This window comes from Numida meleagris, chromosome 6, assembly GCF_002078875.1.
Source record: "Numida meleagris isolate 19003 breed g44 Domestic line chromosome 6, NumMel1.0, whole genome shotgun sequence".
NCBI classification, from domain to species: domain Eukaryota; kingdom Metazoa; phylum Chordata; class Aves; order Galliformes; family Numididae; genus Numida; species Numida meleagris.
This window is the reverse complement of record NC_034414.1, coordinates 14,460,340-14,479,508: the sequence shown is the minus strand read 5'-3', so window position 1 is coordinate 14,479,508 and position 19,169 is coordinate 14,460,340. Positions and strand designations below refer to the sequence as shown.

Here is a 19,169-nt window from a genome sequence, read left to right as displayed (position 1 = left end):
GCTCCGCCTCCCGCCGGGCCGGGAGCTGCCCGGGGCACAGCGCCCAGCGGCGCCCGCAGCGGGTGCCACTGCCCGGGCGGGCGCGAAAAGACCGAAAAACCCCGAGCGGAAGGTCCGCGGTGAAGCCCCAGCGGCAGTTTTATACTTGCCACGAGGTTTCCCATACGCACAGACCTCAGACGGGCATCGTACGCCCGGCCCCCCGCCTAACCTCCCCCCTGCACGCACCTGGCCGGCAGGCAGCTGTGCCCACGGTTCCCTGATTGGGCACTTCAACAGAACTGGGGCGGCCACGGTGCGACACAGCCCAGAACAAATAGTCCCGAGGGCACCTCTCGTTCTGACACGGTAACACCGACCCAGGACACAGAAAGGCTGGGCTTGGATGGGACCTCAAAGGTCATCCCAGTCCCTCTCCCCAGCCGTGAGCGGATAAGAAAATCACTGCCTTATAGGGATCTCCTTACTAAGGAGAGCAGTAAGGAAAGAACAGCACAGAGACACAAACAGGAATCCATCACTGAGTGGGAAGTATCTCTGAAGTTGTCCAGCCAAGTTTGCTGTGCACTGTGGGCTTTGCCACTATGTACACCTGCAACACCAAATGACCTGGGAGGGAACAGTTCTGTTCATTTGCTAAACTGGCACCACCTGTAAGCAGAAGGCCAACAGCTGTCTCCAATTAAGCACAGCACAAACAATGCCATTACTGCCATCACCAGCACAGCATCAGCTCCACTTGCTCAGCTCAGCCAGGAGCTGCTACTTGCACAAGGCCAACAACCTACAGCCACATGATGCAACTTGGAGAAATATGTGCTACTCTGTCCCAAAGCACCTACACGGGCAGCAGTTATTTTGCTGCCTTTCAGTCACACGCGCAGGCCAAGCATCTGTGCCCTCACGAAGGAGATATTTTTATTCCCACTCTCCAAGTAGCCTAAGACAGGGTTTTAGTGGCTTCACTGATAGGCACAGGAAGCCTGCAGATCAGAGAAGAGAGCTCAGCTTTCCACTCTGCAATCCTGAGTTTCACACTGAAGATTATCCAGCCTTTGAAAAATCCAGCGCCCACCCCATCTTCTCCCAGAGTAACACCAGCTTGTCACAGTAACACCGAAGGCAAGGGTGCTGGCACACAGAGGGAGAACACCTGCCAAGAGAGAAGCTGCCACCTTTTTGGTCTCCAGTGAAATCTGCACAAAGGGAATTTTGTTTGCAAAAAAACCATCCTAAAATCAACAAACCTGTGACATAAAGCAGCTTAAGTTTTAATGAAAGTCCATCTCTCCAAAGTAAATTAAAGAAAAATCCAGAGGTCAAACCAAAATAAATACAGCCCTGCGGTGCTGTACTGGGAATGCTGGCCTCTGCGACCGAGGGCTGCGCACACGCGCTGCAGAGGTGGAGCTGCAATGATCTCACATGGGGGCCCGAGACCAGGGACAGATGCTCTGCCATTGGGACCAAAAGATCAACTGAAAGCAAGTTTTTAAAGCTGCTATCTTCTCTCTTTGACCTAGATAAATGACCCACTTCTCTGCTTTGTTGGCTTCTGCATCGACCAGATACTTTCCTTACCTGTATATCCCCTTCCTAGCCCTTCCTCTGCCTATCAGCTCCTCCATTCAGGAGGTACCCATTTTGGGATCTGTCCTGTGCTGTTTACTTGTATGGCCAGACTTTACACAAGTTGTGGAGAAACCCAGAATCTCAAAGTCAATTTTAAATGCTTCAAAACAATAAAAATTAAACAAGATTGTAGAAAGCACAACTTAAGCATATACACTTGTTTATAAGGCATCAACATACAGTAATTTAAAACATGTGCAGCATGGATTCTCACATTCTAGTAGGATTCAGAGCATACGGGCACACAGAAATAGGTTTACTTGAAAGCTGTTGCATCCAGAAAGAGCAATACTCTATCTAAAAACAGTGTATTTACTTGAACGCAACCACTGGTATGATCTCTATGTACACATATTCCAAAGGGAGCGTATCTGCATTTCCTCAAGGGTGTGTCTTAAAGCTACTCAATATTCTGGCTATTTGCATCCATCAGTAGCTGCTTTTTCACTTGCTTCCTCAACACCCCTGCCATAGTAACTGCTGGGCCCAGCCCTAGATACAAATCAGGGTTCCACAGCAGCAAAGAGCTTCCTAGACAGCCCCTGCCCACCACCCAGGCTTCCAAGATCACCCAGAGTGCACTGAAGTCATCAGGAACACATTACCAGAAACACCTGTGAGTACCAGCTGCTCCAACTGCAGAACAGCAACATTGCCATCCAGCCCTGGTGAGCTAACATCAGCACACAGCAAGAGCACAGAATAATACAGTGGGCAGAGTGGACCCCGTTTCCCACCATTTACACATGAATATACACGCTCAGAGCACACTCAGAAGAAGTTTCCTGCATTGATCCCAACACTGTCAGGACCAGAGAGAGAGCTTTGTGGTCAATGCCACTCAAACTTCTTGTTAAAGCCTGAGCTGACTACCAAGTCAATGAATGGTATTTGGAAATGTTATGAATAATGTTTTGTATTCAAACTGATTTTATAAGCAACAGTTGCACAATTATATATTTCTTTGCCCCTTTTAGGCTTCCATAAAAATTAAGTGCAAAGCAGCCCCCACAACGATGTATACTAGTATCCAGAGGGCTGGCCCGAAAAGAAAGCACATTGTATCAACCCAGACAGGCAAACAATGTTGGGGGCAGGGGAGAAATCAATCATTGTTTTGCTTAAAATACATCTCAGCATCTATATATAAGAAATGAGGTTTTCTAACGTCAGATTGTAAAGTTCTGTTTTAAATTAAACTGAAATGTATTGTGCGTCCCTGCCTGACATAGTATTTAAATGTTGCTAACTAATCAGTCCTTCTGTTGGACTTCAGTGTGCCCTTCCACTATGTAGCCAAGCACACTTCCCACTTACCTTGCATCCCCAGTACCTTGGAACCACTCAAAATAAGCAGTGAAAAGATGTTATCCTCTAAGTAAGCAATATTTATACCAAGATTACATTTGCTCTCTGCTCTGTAATCCTCTCACAGCAGCAAAAATAGCACAAGCATCTCTGCTCTGTACACAGAGACACTGATTTCAGACTGTCTCCTGTCCAAAATCCATGTCAGCTCAGTTTCAAAAACTAGTTTGGAGGTGGTCATAGCAGTGGGGAACTAAAAGATTGAGGGTATACCTTCAGCTCCATTCTTGAGATAACGCCATGAGAAATGGTTCTTCCTGACCACTCAGTGCTGTGATAAAAGCCTTATCACAGTGGCCACACACAGTTTGGAAAGTTTGTGCATAACAGATGAGCTTAAGAGAAGCACATTTAGAAGTGACATGGTGTCTACACCCGCTGCTTTAGTGAAAGCTCTGGTAACATGGCAAGTGGGTGTCTATCATCCTGCAGCCACCACCTTTGGCCTCATCAATGGTCTGGGGTTTTTCCTGCAACAGGCAGAGAGGAAAAATGGTACACGATATTCTCACCTAATCCCTAACCTGAGAAAAACCAGCCGCTGACAGCAAGAACACCAAACACCTCAAAATAACAGTAAAGCTTCACCAGGAACTCCTACAAGTGATGGCATTTTGGAAAGGATGCACAAAACAGGAAGAACAGAGGGCTCAGATCAACAGAAATTTGACTAAAAAAAAGGGAAAGTGAATGTTGCTGTTTGTACCAGAGAAACCATGATCTCATGGGCATTGTATTTCTGGCATATGTGTAGGCACACCTATTGTTCTGAAATCTCTTCAAACGTCAAGCTAACCCAGGTTCATTAAGAAGTGTACAAAGAGGAGAGCTGAAAAACACGAAAGTGTTGAAGGAAGCAGCATTAACATCAGCTCAGCAGGAGACATTCAGCTGTACCAGCACTGAACAACTACGCAAGATTCTTTCTTAATAGAAAGAATGTGATGCTCACGCTCAGACTACACAGTGGAGAAGTGATGCAAAATAAAGGACGGTGATTTTTATCACCTGCACTTCAGTCAGTCCTCCTGAATTAGCCCCCCCTCCTCAAGTGACAGGGGCCACTGTGCTACAGATATCATCAGGACTTTTCCCGAGCAGCTCTCCCAGTTAAGTTTAGAGCAAGTGGAATCTGATTCCGTGACTTGTCACGGAGTTGGGGAGAAATACCAGATCCAGACCTCAGGCTGGACCATTGTTGAAAACCTGACGTTGTTCTAAAAATAATTTGTTTTAAAAATCTGAACCCTGGGCAAGTCTCAAAATTACTGCATTCTGCTTAAAGTTTCCATGTTTTTAACAGGGAATGTTCTCTGCCTTCTCTGCTAAGCTAATGTACCCCATGGCATAGCACCCCATTTCAGTGATGCATTAAGCAGTCCCTGTCCTGCACCTTTGTTACACACTTCATTCCAAAACCAACACCACAATGAAACAGCCTTCAGAGACAGTTTTCCTCCTACTAGTTTGCAAGCCAATATGCTTGGCATGACTATATAAAGGAACAATAAACTGGAAAATATTTGCAGATAAACAGCTCCAATCTATCACACTCACAAAACCACCTTCCAAACAGATGCAGTTTGCAAGGCAAAAGCCTAGCAATAATTCTGGGGGATACCGGAGGCAAGTGCCAGGCAATATCTGTCTGAGAGAATGAAGCCTTTTTCTTTCAGAAGGGGGAAGGAGAGAAGGAAACACGAACAAGTGAAGGTGTGCCACTGGGGCCAATGCATTTATCATTCTGAGTGCCCAAAAAGTTGTCTTTTGACACATACCTCACAGATGAAGCCAGAGGCAGAAATCTTATTAAACAGTACATGTTGGTAGGCTGTATGGGGTGCTTACAGCATACTGTGAGGGGTGAACTGCTTCATTTATAACGTGGTAGCCTCAGCTGCTTCCTTCCTACAGATAACAAGTGAGCTTCATCTTGAAATTTACAATTCCTTTCATTTTCTTTCATTAATTTTGAAGCTTAAATCTGCACTCCAGACAAAGATGAGTGCAACTTGCATTTGAAACAGAAAAGCTAAAGTGAAAGACTCCTGTTCCTCTCCTCTCCCCCAAACATGCTGGACCTTCAGCTTCCTACAGAGGCAAAACTTCTAAAACTTGGCTTAGATATTCTCCCTGGGGATAGGTTAACATATTCAGAGCTACTTGCTACACACATACAGAAGCCTCCCTGTAAGTTTTACAACGAAACTACTATTTTCATACTTACATAAATATGGCACTGAAAACAAAACCCTAATTACAAATTGGCAGAGAACTCCAGACTAAGGAGTAGAAGGTGTAATCAGCACAGGAAAGGAGGGTATCTGTGTCAGCACAGTTATTGGTCGGGACTATCTATGCTTGAGTGGGAAAGGCACAGAAGGAAAAAGGGGAGATGCTGGGAATGAACTTGAAGAGTTTTCCCAGACTGACGGAGAGCTGCTGAGGAAATACAAGTTTCTTTCCTTCTTGGTGCTAAGAATGGCTTCTTTTCAGTACAGCAAATGATTTTATCTAGTAATGTCACATTTAGATGACAGCATGGGGGAAAAAACAATTCAGGAAATAAGCGTGAAATTTATTCTAGGAGGTTTTTCTCCAGGCATACATTATAAAATATGAAGCACACAGCTTACATTATGCAAGATTGAACAGGAGAAACTATTCACTGCAATTCCTGGCACTTACAGGATAATTCCTTAGCTACTACTTCTAAAAAGCAGGGCCACACGATCCAGAAGGCACAAAATAAGCCTGGTTCACACCCAGATCAGCACACATGTGCACTCCACATACAACACCACACACACATACTGAATCGTAGCTAATTTGATTTCACAATCCCAGCACAGAGCAGAGCTAAAGGAGGCCAGCAACAGCTTCTGCCATCCAAGCAACACTATAAAGTACCCAACTCAAAACCTGCAATAGTTCAGATTCCTGAAGCAGGTGACAAACTGGTGTAAAACCTCAAGCACTTCACAAAAGTTACTGGAGTAGATGACCTTGACATAAAGCCCTTCTGGAAATTCAGGGCAGACTTACAGCAAGAGTGGCAGGATAACTTACCTGAAGGCCAAGACTACTGCACACTTTTTTCCATGTATAGGCACCGCACTAACATATGCTGGAAGCTCGCTGTTCAATAAGGAACTGGTAGATTAAAAAGCAAGTATTGGTAGGATCATTGTTTTTTTATTACACTCATTTCTAAGCATTTCTCCAAGAGCAAGTTAAGCCAGCCACTGAATGAGATCATGCTACTAGTATATCAAAGAACTTCCAAAAAAGGTAAGATATATGGGGGGAAAAAATCACTTCTCCACACAAAAATAATTCAAGTAGCTGAGTGCATTATATTATTTCAAACCATCAGAAGTTTCCTTTTTTGGATCAGAATATTTCTAGTTAAGAAAATCTTCCTGGAAACTTAGTGAGGACATGAGACCGTCTACTTACGATAGAAGTATCTTCCAAATTAGAAATGAGTGATAACGTCACACACTATAATTCCTATTTAGCTCCTGAGAAATGCAACTACCTTGAATGCAGCAAAGACATCTGTTTGAGCTTTTTGTGTATGGCTTTTTTTTTGTGATTTTTTTTTTAATTAATGTCTGATGAAAATTGCTTTTACTAGAAAAAGGCCCTGAAATTGAAGCATTATTGCTAGGATGCATGGGCAGGCAAGTGATGAAAGACAGACGGACTCTGCAATAACAGAAGGGAAGGAGAACTTCAGGCTTCTGAGACATCCACTATTCCTCTGAGCTGTGGAAGACAATATTCAAGTCCTTCTCTAGGGCAGACAGAAATGCTTGTCAAATTTTATCCACGTTCAAGTGATGCACATTACCTGAAGTATTTCAGTACTTTCCTAGGTTCCTTACAGGGGAAGTGAAAGCAAACACTGTGTATTCATCCTGCACCTTGAGCTGTTTCTGCACTATGAAGGTGTGTTACACGCATCAGACAAATACAGTCCAGTACAGGATGTGAACCTGTTCTGATATTTGGCTCTAAAAATGATTTGAAACTAGGGAAAAAAACACTGTGTTCCACTACGCAAATAGCAGCTTCCCTGTGCCATTATAGTATGTCTTGCTGAGAATTGCATCATTGCTAGGATGATGCTAAGCAGACAAACATTTAGCCACTATTCTTAGTTTTGTAGAAAATTTTTCCCACATTACATAAATACATACACGCCCGCATACGGGCGGCACCCATCTTCTCACTGTTTTTACTTCAGGAAAGGAACAGTTATCTTTCTATTTCAGTAGCTTTATTTATGTTAGCATATTTAAATGCATATTCAGTTTTCTGCATCAGCTTTCTTCACATTTCTTCTTCCCTTCTCTTTCCCACCACTGCCTTAACTCTCCATACAGTGAGACTGTAAAGCAGGAGTAGAATTGGCATCGATTCCAAAACATCCTTAAAACTTCAGAAAAATTATTCACTTCTAGATGTGCATTCAGCTGAAAAGGGGACTGCCCTGGAATTTCCCCTTTCATAAAATGGGTAGCTGCACACCTGACAAATACAGTAGAATACATTTCCACTTTGTACAAGTTAACCAAAGGCACTGGGAACAAAACATAACGGATTTCTGAAGATATCACCTAAATTTTGCAAGCTCTTCCACATGTTGGCTAGCAGCCTGAAACACGCAGAATTCTTCTGAACAGAAGCAGTCCCGTACCACTTTCCTTGCACACACCTCTATCAGTCAGCCAGCTCGGGGTAAGCACATCTGAGCAGCAGCATGTTAAAAGACAATGCAGGACAGACAGGAAGCAATTCACCACCCATAAGCTAACCTTGGTATAGATTGGCACTTCATATTCAAGCTTTTGATAATACCTCAAAATTCAGTTTTTCATTTCTTTGGCGAGAGGATGGTAAAATACGGAATATAGATTATGCTCGCTACTGCTCTCCTACGCGTTCAGCGTAAAATCCCAAAAAGCAAACAAATGCAGTTAAAGATGCAGTTCCAGTCTTCCCAATCCAACCAGGCTGACAGATACGTACATAAAACTGAGCCGCTTTGAAAGAACTCATCTGTGGGTTCAAGTTCAATGTTAAACTAAGGATCTTAACTTATTTGAAAACTACTATTAACATGATGCACCTTTCCCAAAGGGCCGGGGAAAACGACAAGCTATTTTGGCTCTACAGGGTGGAAGAAAAATCCTAACTTGCTTCACGACCCATGTTCTACATTGATACAATGAATGCATGGCCAACTAATTTCAGGTTTTAAAACGAACCCTCCTTTTATCAAAGAAATTATAGTTGTGGCTTTCAACCAGAAAACACTCAAAACATGTTGCTACTGCTGTTTTTGAAAGTAATAAAATTATTTTATTCCACAAATTAAGTTTTGCTTTCTTCATATATGCAAGCTTTTGTATGCATACTTGGAGGCCGACCACATCAACACTGCTAGCAGTGTTCTACCCATGCACCTGCTAATCAGCAGCTCTTACATAAAATATCTACCTGCTTGCCTTTAGACATGACCAAGTTTATAAAGAAACTAGTAAGAGGCCATCTAACTGAAGCCAATATCTGCATCCATTCACTACTTGGGTGCATGCCAAAATACAGTATAGAAACAGGAAAAATACCATGGATCAGTGAAGCTCTGCTGTACATCAGCTTAACAGTGTTGGACACCCATGCCCCTAACCCCAGGCCTCTCAAATACACGTGGTGCTGCAGACTGCAAAACCTTTTTGCTCTGCCAAGCACAGAAAAGAAGGCATAGGGAAGGGACCACTAAACAGAGATAGCTTCTAACACCAAAAGACACAGGACGAGACCTCGCTTCCCCCTTTGAGGATCCACTAAGTTCTCCAGGAACCATTCTCCTCAGATTGAATTTTACCTTTTAAACAGCCAGCTGAGGAAAGAATAAATTGGCACAAATTCAGTTGTAGCAACATGCTGATAACTCACAGCTCCTTTTGTCTTTTGCCTCATATGATTATTGCTTTGTCTCCACTGATAATGGTTTGTTGACGGCCAATGTTTTTAAAGGCAGTCAAAATATGCAATACTTATCACATCTCAGAACTTAACTAGAGATAAGATCTATCAGGTAGCTACAGTCAGCATTGCACACCCCTTCCTGGAGTTGACTTCATCTCTTTTAACCTTGTAGACAACCTAAATAATTGTTTCCCCACTATGGTTTTTGTAGCTTATTCTAATTATTTCACAAAGCAAACATGCTTTTTTTTTGATCCAAGAAGATATTCTGCCTACATAAATACAGCACATGAGCAAAGAGTGGCTGCCACAGAAGACACTGTACTTCCTATGAAATCTGTGCTTTGCACACGGCTTTTAAAATTCTCCCTTCACCCATGCCTCTGAGCTGTCCAAGTAAAGCAAGCTGTGCTGGTTAAACACAAAACAAAAAAAAATCTATTTTGCCTGTAACTACACTTAACTTTCTTTCAGTGCAGGTGTACTCTCAGAAGTCTTCACACCCCAACCAAACGCCAGAAGACATCTGGAGCAGGGACAAGATGCACGCAGGTAACGCCCTGGATGAGTCACTCATTTCCTCTGGTGGTACATTGAGCTTTTCACCACAGTACTTATCTGACGCTTCCCTGAAGAGCCTGATTTACTGGGATTGCACAAACACCACACAGCACGTGCAGGGGACGATGCAGCCACCTACCTCCTGCCTGGGAGTCCACAGAAGATAACAGCTGAGACAAGGCAGCTGCCCCAGACAGAACATCTCTGTAACTCATTCCAGGGGCCGGTGTGGAAGAAGGGACAACTCTGCGCAAGTCACAGAAGCAGCCTCCAGAGCCAAGGATGCCATGCCATGATAACCAGCTCGGTAGGCTTTGGGGCCAGAAGAAGCCTTCAGTTCTTGTCTGCCTTCCACCTCATTATCCCTAGAGTGAAACTAAGGATTCATTAGCTAAAGCAAACCTTCCAGAGATATCTGCTTTTAACTGGTACATCTGACAAGGATGAAAAAGCAGTATTTGGTGATTTGTTTCAATAGCTGATCACATCCATTGTTACAGAGCACATCCTTTGAATATTTGAAGCCTGCTAGCTTAAACATCCATTTATGTTTTCAATTACATTTGTTACTCTCTTTGCAAGATTCTTTCTCCTCTATTTTTTTTAAAAATCAACTTTATCAGCTAGATACCATATTCATCTCTTGACTTTCTCCTTATCCCTCATATTAGAATTTTTTTCCAGTCTTTAAACACCACAGCTCTTTTCCATCTTTCTAGTTTAGAATGGATCCAAGTGCCAGCTCAAAACAACATACGCATGCCTGATCAAAAGATTTGGAGATATTCTTTAAATTTTAAGGGGGATGAACAAGCACACAGAACCTCATCTGGGTCTTAATTCTCCAACAGATTAAAGGGATGCTACTTCATTTACTATTGCTACAAAATTAAAACGTTTAAGTTTCTAGCATCTACAAATTCAAAGAATACTTACATCCTAGGGCACCGGGAAAAACACTAGTACTCACTTGAGCAAGGAAAGACAAATCTATAAAATCATCAATTTACTTTCATTTTCCAGACAGAAGAGCTATAAATGTGAGACTGCCCCTGCTTTATAAATATTTAATAAGCTTAGTAACAATTAAGACCTTGTTGCTCCACATAGGCTGTGATACCTTTAATTAAAAAATTTGAGAAAAATAAACTTTCTTCTGTAACCCATTTTCTTCATTTTCTCATTCATAATCATAAGGGCAGGGGGAAAAGGCTGCAATGTGATCACTCAAAATTTGGTTGTAAGAAACAAACAGAGCATGTGGAAAAACGTTATGCTCTCTTCCACATAAAATTACCTCCTCACCACTGCTTGCTTCCACTCTAATCCTTCAATACCCTTGAGCAAAAGCAGTATTGATTCAAGCCAGACTATCAGACCCAAGAGACTTTGTAGAGAAGGGAGAGGGGAAGATGACCTGGCCTAAAACCTGAGAGCTCCTTATTATCTGCTAATATGGCCATTAGCACGGAAAGCTGCTCAGTCCAGCTTTGCTGCCTGCTCTCTCCTATCCCTTCCTCAGACTCATGAAGCAAATGCATTCTCACATCCTTTACAATGAAGCACTCTGTCATGGCCGAACCAGCCCATAAACCGTTCACACTTCACCAGCAGCAAAGAATGAACCAAAACACATTGTGCCCCTCATCCCTTAATACTGTCCCTGTTTCACGCAAACAACGCTACTTTGAACGTGCGTAAATTTGAAAAATATATCCATTCCTGAACTCGCTAAAGAACACTGCCCACCCTCACCAGAAACACACTCCATGTACTTCAAGGCTTGTTGGGTTGCTTGATGGATGAGAAACAAAAGGCGTAATAGATTGCTGTTATGCAAGTCCGAGCTTGTGCAAGTTTCCCAGCTTCAACACCTGATAGCTCTCCCAAGGCAAAAGCTGCTGTTTCCCCACTTTAGGGCTTCCTTTACTGTCTCATTTCCACTCCAGATAATCACTGCCAACAGAACTTGAAAGGCCCTGCTCTCCCACCACGCAAAGGAAACCAGATTGTCCTCCTGTACAGTATGCATCTGCTCTTGTACCACAACCTCTCCTCGCAGATTGTTGATTAGGAAAAACAGATTGGCAATGAGAAACAGAACAGCAGCTTGGCATTTGTTCTACTTGTGTAACCTTTCAGAAACAGCCTCGCATTGTGATGAAAGCAACTAACATCTGCTCTGTGCAATATAAATATTACAGAATTCAAAAGCTGCACAGTTGTTCAAAAATTGGCCAAATGGATACTGAGAAACCAATCTAGACTGACATTCAGACACTTTATAAAACTTTTAAGCACAAATCTCTAGAAATGCAGTTACAGTAAACTAATATTTAAATAGTCCTTGTATGGTCTATAAAGAAAGGCCAGTGATCCTACTTAAGGTGTACTTCAGTAGTCTATCAACACAAAATGCTCATTAGGATCTTCTGAAACTCAGTGAAGCGTCTTGTGGAGATAGAGGAAAACTGCTTCCCATTCACCGCTCACACTAACTGGATACAACATTTTCATGCCATGAATTTCCTGCTAGTTTAGTGCTGTGAACCAGCTTACTGTGGGATGTCACTGGGTATGTCAGAGAAACAGTAGAAACAGCCCAGGGACAGTTCCCTATCAGTGGAGGTTTGCTGCTATAACGTCAAACTGCATGCTTATGCTAATAGGTTCACATGTGCTTGCAAACAAAAGACAATTCTCAACATGCATCACTATATCAGTTCCCATAAATGAGCATGATAAGACTAAAGAGAAAAAAATTACACATAGCTTCTTGATATCCATTATTCCACGCTGCAAGGATGTTGTGTTAAATACCACTGTAGAGGGTAGTCAGAACTGTTCCCAAACACAGGAAAATACTTGGAGTAATAGGAGATTGGAACTGGAGAAGGCAATCCAAGAGGAGCTGCTCAGCACACTCCTGTGTCAGAACAGCTGGGGAAGCACAGCAGACCAGCTAGCACTGATCTCCTCCCAGCCCTACAGTTTTCTGATGAGAAGCATCACCCTTGCTCCAAGTCAGCAAATGAAAGAGCACTCCAAGCGATAACAACACTCAGGCTTCATTTTCCTTCTGCCTGAACCTTGGCATGTAGGAAGCTTGAAGTATCTACTTCGGGTGAACAAAGAATTACTCTCCCACGGGTGATACAAAATATACTCATAAAGAAACAATTTGTTCACAAACTTTAAATCCTCTGATACAAATAGACCTATGTTGAAATTACACTGCTATATTTCAACACATGCTTACAGGAGAACAGACTAACCTTACTTTTGGTCTTTGAACAACTTTTAGGAGAGTTGTTACTAATTCATAACTGTCTCTAACAGCCAGTGACACACTACTCTATAAGCAAAAACGCATCTGAGCATTGCAATGCTACTGTTTCTCAGCATTGCTTTAATGCCTACAAAATTCTCCTAAAGACAGCAAATGGTTTTCTTTACAAGAATAAAGATGAGACAGAAAACCCTCCAAAGTCAAAAGAAAACTCATTCTGCTCTTGCACCTTCCTGCACATTTTATTGCTGTTAGAAATTGATTAGCTCTGCACTTAGAAGGCTATGATATGCTCCGCTCCTCCTCACAACCATCTCCTCTGTGCCTTGCAAAACTTGCATCTTCAAAGCTTAACAACCTCTAACAAAAACAATCCATAAAATTGCAAACATGGGATGACATCCTGTAAAAAAAGATGTAGGAAGATATTTACAAATTTTTCTATGCTTCAGAGATTGTGTCAAAGCATCATAATAAAAAGGATATGTCCAGCTCCTTTTTTAATCACTGTTTGTACTGTTTCTGTCACAGAAAACTTACAGGGTAAGTCCCCATGAGACAGATTGTGTATCGCTTTGGCAAAGGCTGAAGTCAGGAACTGGCTGCAGCCTTCAGCTGTTTGCACACTCGCTTTCAGGCTGCCCCAGGAGCAGCTGATGTGGGTATGCAGTCACTGCCTGGCTTTTGTTTTTCAGAACAAGGAGAAAAAAAACATTTTTTCCCTCCCTTGTCTGGGAAACAGGAAATAAATTCTTATAAAGGCTCCCCCACATACAGACAGGGCAGGAAAAAGGTGGAGTTTGGCAACATTGAGATTTGTTCCTCAAATGCAGACCAGTAATTATTCTAAGGTAAGCAACAGGATGGCCAAGCTCACCAGTGTTTAACCACTCCAGTGCTGTTATTTTCAAATGTATTTATATTTCACACGGACTTACCTGTAAATGCACAAAATCATTTATTTTTATCAGAGTTTTCAAGTTCGACTCTTGCATAGACTTCATTTATCTTTACAAAAAGGCAATGAAAGCAAGGAAATGTGTCCATTTAAATAACTGCACAAGTTAGTTCTTCCACACCTTATAAAGCAGCTAGATGTTTTTATCCCTGTCTTATAAATGAGACTGCACTGTTTCAAGTGCAGAATATCATTCCCAAAAGCACAGGAAAAGTTCTACACCTCCACTTCAGCAATACTGTCCTTAGCAGGGGGAAATCATTATGACAGAAAATTGCGTGAATTTTCTAAGATCACTTAAAAACTAACTTATAGCATCAGGAATGTCAGAGATTGATGTTCCTGCTGATTGCATGTATTGCAGGATCATGTATCAAAAACTAACCACAGGGGAAAAAGTTAGCAGGATCAGACTCTCCACTGAAAAAGAACTTGAGAAGCTGGTTTGAAAATATGTGTGTATGAGCTACCCAAAGAAAATCCTGAAATAACCTAACCAGGCTATGAAACTGACTTCTACTAGCCAGAGTCTGATTCTTTTTTTTTTTTTCCTGAACACCTCCTGCAGAAATCCATAGCTGTATTTCATGTAAACACCACACAGCCATTCCAGCAATCTGGGGAAAAGCAGCTTAGGAAAAAATTCTTCCTGTTGAACCTGTGGGAACAGCTGCAGATGATACAGAAGACACTGAAATATGACCACGACTGCCTATCGTTTGTGAGTATCAAGAACACAGCACCCTTAGTTTGCCTTTCTTTCATGGGATATCCTACCCTACTTCTAAAATGCAAAAGTTTACAGTAGTTTTTTTAATAATACATTCTAAATCCATTCTAGGTTTAGAGTTTTTTAAAAGCTTTTCATCACACAGAAACAGCACAGTGTGGTTAAAACAATAATTCTTAGACGATTAGGTCCCAAATTATTTGGTTATCTGGCTAAATAAATAATAAGAAAAATATGCTCAGTATCCATCTCTGATGGTTTATGATGCTTATATCAAGAACAGCTCCCACATTCACAGACTGCAATTAATCAGCAGCTCTCAAAATGGTCTGAATCATGTTTTTCTCTTCTCTAGCAAGTGCCTCAAACACAAATTTGCACTTGCCCGATTCACATATTCCCTTCCAGTAGCATTCAAACCATGAGTTTCAGCCTATGTCAGCACACATGCAGCACTATGCTCATACTCTGACATCTCCCATCCGTCAGATCCTCTCCCTTTGCATCACACGAAAATCCCCAGCCCTTCACCCATTCCAGGGGGCTTCCAACTCAGCTAGTTTTCCATCTTATCTGAAGACAAGAAGTTCTCCTGCCTTGCCCTTTGCCATTGCTGCCTACCTTTTCTGTCTCTTGATCCTTGTAAAGACAGCGAGAAGCACCACCACAGTCGGTTCTCACACAACAAAGGGGACCAGCCAGGAATTTGGGGCAAGCAAGCTCCACAAGAAACAAACCACTCCCAGCTCAGCGACCGCAACTGGCATCACAGCATAGGGTCATGCATGAAACAACCCTCACTACACTGCTCTTGGCTTCCATGTCACCTTCAGAAAGGCACTGGTGTTAGTTTTGGAGTTCATGGTCTTCTCCAGGAGGCATTTCATACCCTGAAGCTTGAATGTAGCTACGTAAACCTACCCAAAGATAACTTTCAGGTCATGAGAACTTCTCTAAAACCACAGTCCTCCCATATATACATCTGTCAGTCCCTGCTATGATGGATGACAGGAAGGAAACAAAACTAGTGCATAGTACTCTTCCATTAAGGAGGTGCTACAGACCCAGAAAAATAAAGCATTTCAAATCATAGAATCATCGAAGTTGAAAAAGACCTCTAAGATCATCCAGTCCAACCATCCACCCATCACCAGTATTTCCCACTACACCACATGCCTCAGTACAACATTTAAACGTTTCTTGATGGTGACTCCACCACCTCCCTGGTAACCCATTCCAGCATCTCACCACTATTCTCAGAGAAGAAACAATTCCTACCATCCAACCTGAATCTCCTCTGCCCACTAGAGGCCATTTCCTCTAGTCCTACTGCTAGTTACATGGGAGAAGAGGCTGATTCCCACCTCACCACAACCTCCTTTCAGATAGTTGTAGAGAGCAATAAGGTCTCCCCTGTGCCTCCTCTTCTCCAGACTGAACAATCCCAGCTCCCTCAGTCACCGCTCATAATGCCTGTGCTCCAGATCCCTCACCAGCTTCATTGCCCTTCTCTAGACAAACTCCAGGGCCTCAGTGTTGTTCTTGTAGTGAGAGGCTCAAAACTGAATGCAGTAGTCAAGGTGCAGCCTCACCAGTGCTGAGTACAGAGGGATAATCACCTCCCTGCTTCTGCTGGCAACACTACTTCTGATACAAGCCAGGATGCCATTGGCCTTCTTGGCCAACTGGGCAAACCGCTGGCTCATGTTCAGCTGAGCATCAACCAACACCCCCAGGTCTGTTTCCTCTAGGCAGTCTTCCAGCCACTCTGCCACAAGCCTGTAGCGTTGCCTGGGGTTGTTGTGACCAAAGTGCAGGACCTGTCACTTGAACTTATTGAACTTCATCCCATTGGCCTCAGCCCAGCTATCCAGCCTATCCAGCCTCTGTAGGGCCGTCCTATCCCAGGCAGATCAACACTTGCTCTCACCTTGGTGTCATCTGCAAACTTACTGAGGGTGCACTCAATGCCCTCATCCAGATCATCAATAAAGATATTGAACAGGACAGGCCCCAGCACTGACCCCTGAGGAACATCACTTGTGACCAGTCGCCAGCTGGATGTGACTCCATTTACCACCACTCTCTGGGCCTGGCATAAAGTTTTTTTTAAAAGTGTATTCTAGAACGCAAAGAGAAAGTTCCCTCATAGAATGAATAGTCACTACAATCAGCACCCATAAAATAAATGCTCCCTTGGCAACTCAGTTAACGTAAAAGCAAAATTGCACAGTTTGGGCTTGGTACCTCCAGAGACCTTGGTATATCTTGAGCTGTGCAAGCTAAGATACAGCTCTCATCTCCAGCTGGCCTCCTCTGAAGCTCTCTCTCCTCAGCTACTGCATCACACATTAAGTTCAATAAGTTATCTACCTTCACATAAAGCACTGAGCATTCAATCTGCTTAGCATGGATGATAATCAATTTCTCTGAAAACGCCATATTCCAACCACTGAGAAATCAATTAACATCAGCCAAAAGATGGAATGAACCTGCAAAAAAAAAATCTGATTTCTTTCAGTTGCTGAACAACTGTTTCATTTTTTTGAGGTCAGACAGCAGGTTTTTTTTTTTTTTTTTAAGAGCTGAAAGATTTTTTTAAATAATCTTCAGTACAGTGAGAATACTGAGCATATTACAGAAAACAGCACTTCTATAAAAATATTTAAATGTGGTAGTCTCTCTTTAAAAGTGTTCTCTAAGTATCAATCATTACCAAAATTCTCTAACGAGTTCTACAAAAATCAAACGATGATAATTAAAAGACTCAGTTCCCCTCAGAAAACTGCAGTGTTACTGTATCAAGAATACACTCATAATTAAAACTGATTAGGAAAGCAAAGACTTCTCTGCAATAAGAATGGGCTCATCTCTTTGGAGTAATGCAGCTTTATGACTGCCATGAAATTAAATAAAGCTCCAACCCAATAAAAACTGACACACGCAATGACAGTGCGATGCTGTCAGCTACCTAACATTCAGCATTACAGTCTCTCTCCTGCCAATACATATGCTTCATCTTTAGCATCCCTGCTGCTCTCTCCCACACGTCATAAAGAACCCACATTTTCTTTTAGCTGAGTTAGCAGTAAAATGAGATGAATGATGTTTCATCCAGCATAGCTGGCAGGACAGGGCTTTGAGACTGGAAGATTAAAAAAGTGATTAACAAGATTTGCTTTAGTTTTCTTTCTTGGCTGTGGAGCAGACCATACTTTAAAAAATCTCCTTAATATAGCTATGGAGTAAAGAAACCTCAACTTACATCATCATTATTGTAGGTATGGTTTGACAGTGTTTAAAAGGAAGAAAACAAGCTCCCATTGTATCATAGTGGAAAGCTCGAATTCACTGAAAAAGCTATTAAGTGACTATATTGAATATATTCGTTCATTATGATCTCACATCCATATCCCAGCTAAAAGCTTTAATAGTTAGAGCATCTCAGAGGAAAAAAAAAGCAGAAATAGACTGCCTGTTGTGCTCAAGCTGTTGGTTCTGCAATACACAGTAACTGGTATAAAGTTTGGAGTTGATTTATGAACCCTAATTACTATTAATAGGCTATAAAATATGTTAATAGTTCTGGTGTAGAATAAACTATATGGATACTTTTAGTGGACACTTCTTGCTGTGCGCACATACTACCTTCATTATAAGCCCTGACCGTGCTCCATGTCCCTGGACAGAACACCTCTCCTATGAAGACAGGCTGACAGAGCTGGGGCTCTACAGTCTGGAGAAGAGAAGGCTCTGGGGAGACCTGATAGCAGTAGCTTTCCAGTATCTAAATGGGGAGGGGGCTGTAAGAAGGAAGGAGACAGACTCTTTAGCAGGGTCCGTTGTGACATGACAAAGGAAAAATGGTTTCAAACTAAGTTTAGACTGGATATAAGAAAGAAGTTTTTTTACAGTAAGGGTAGAGAAGCACTGGCACAGGTTGCCCAGAGAAGTAGTGGATGACCTGTCCCTGGAAACATGCAAGGTCAAGCAGGATGGGGCTCTGAGCACCTGATCTAGTGTAGGTGTCCCTGTTCACTGCAGGGGATTTGAACCGGATGGCCTTTAAGAGTCCCTTCCAACTAAAAAATTCTATGATTCTACAAGACTGTTTACTTTCAGTAAGAGACATCAGAAAAACACAGAAGGTGCCAATTTTTTTTTCTTTTTTAAAGGTTAAGTGTCAATTAAGTATTTTGTTGTTCCTGTACTGGCCGAAGGTTGGTAATGTCACAACCCCTTTGTAACACTCAAATCCTAACATGAGCATTTATCACAACTTGAGATTCTGTATAAAAACAAGGATGACAGCTTCCTTGAATTTGTGCCACAGCATTGTTTTATATCAAAAGGTGAGGCATTTCCAATTAGTATATACACTACTGGGAAAAAGAAGTTGGAAAATATACACATACAAGAGCTGCAAGAGTACATTCTGTATTCTGAACTAAATTGGTTTCTGTATTAGAGGTGTTGCTGTTAGTTACACACATAATCTATGGGAATGAATATGTATGTCTACAGGTTGTTAACAGATTTAAATATTTCAACCAGCAGGAAACTAATTAATCAGGCCAGTTCACCTTGAGGGAGATGATTCTGCTCCTCTACTCTCATAGGACCCCAACTGA

The 19,169-nt window shown here is 42.2% G+C and overlaps 1 protein-coding gene across 2 annotated transcripts in view; it reads right to left on the bottom strand.

Annotated features, from left to right (window-relative positions):
* The window catches only part of MOB2 (MOB kinase activator 2), a 131,275-nt gene that overhangs the window by 31,271 nt on the left and 80,835 nt on the right, over nucleotides 1-19,169 (bottom strand). The gene's annotated exons all lie outside the window — the stretch shown is intronic.